The following is a 1369-nucleotide window of genomic DNA, read 5'->3' on the forward strand; positions in this document are numbered from 1 at the left end:
CAAAAAAATATTCTTCTTTTTGTCTTGATATTGTCAAAAATCAAGACAAGAGATGAGTTAAAATAATTTCAAGTCAAGAAACAATGGTCAAGAATCAAGATTTCTGTCAAGAAATATTAACACCTTGACACTTTCTAGGATTTGTTTATTTAACATTTGCCCTTTTTTGTATCTATTTATTGTTATCGATAATTTTATATATGTTTTTTGATAATTATTCAGTAAAAGTACAAAAACTTTGCCAATAAAACCCACAAATTACGTTAAAAACATAACGTTTACAAGCAAAATTATTTTTTCACCAGAAATAAATAAGGTTAAAGTGCAAAGAATTTCGAAATTCTTATAGATAGAATTTTTTAACATTTTTTCCATTAATCTTACTTGGCATTTTCTTCTGATTCGTGAGTTCTGAGACACCCTGTATTAAGTACCATAAAACACAATTTTCAGACATTTTAAGAACAAAATTTAGTAAAATTGGTAATTTCCACACGTTGAATATTCCAAGTGTTGTCTTATAATTATAAATTGCAGTGGATAAGTCTGTGAGCTTGACCAAAATAAATAACCAGTTTTGCTGGTAATTAACTAGGTACTTAGATTTAGATCAATTTGTTATTTAAAAATGGCCACTCATTTCTAAAATCTTTGTAGCAGATTTAGATTCTTACTCCTGAGAGAAATAAAATAGCATCACTGGTACGATACATTAAAAAACAAAATAAAATCTCAATAATGTCGCTAATTAAAAGTAACTATTGAATTGTAATCTTGTCTTATAGTTCCTGGCGACTTTCAGTTAAACAACTCTAATAAGAAATAATTGTTCTTTTATAACATATAAAGTATACATTCATATACTGGTTAACCGTGATCATTTTCAAGAAAAATAAAATAAATCTACTTACTTAACTTATTATTGTCAACAAAGTGTGCGACTCGACTCAGTTGGCGAGTAATGAGCTGCTCATTACTATTAACCATCTCCACTGTCATTAGAATACAAACTCAAACGATTTTTGCATTAAAATAAAAACACTTTCTGCTCAAAATACAAATGATACAGGTTTAATTTAAAATTAATTAAAGCAGTAATGAGATTTTACGTAATGTTCGTTCCAAATAAATGAAAAAATCATAAAAATGCTGCTTTAATTAGAAAATAAGCTACGGACTTATTGATTGTCTTATGCAACACTACCACGTAAAAACTTATGAAATTAGTGACCACTCAACAAAAAACAGACGATTTTGTTTAAACTATTTTTACTAATTTACATGGAAATGGTAAAAAACACAAGGTAATATCAAAACCACGTAACACAATTAACAAGTTCGACTTTTACACGATAAAATTGAATATTTA

This window comes from Tribolium madens, unplaced genomic scaffold, assembly GCF_015345945.1.
Source record: "Tribolium madens isolate multiple individuals breed KSU strain unplaced genomic scaffold, Tmad_KSU_1.1 Scaffold_19;HRSCAF=116;Tcas5.2_LG9, whole genome shotgun sequence".
Taxonomy (NCBI): domain Eukaryota; kingdom Metazoa; phylum Arthropoda; class Insecta; order Coleoptera; family Tenebrionidae; genus Tribolium; species Tribolium madens.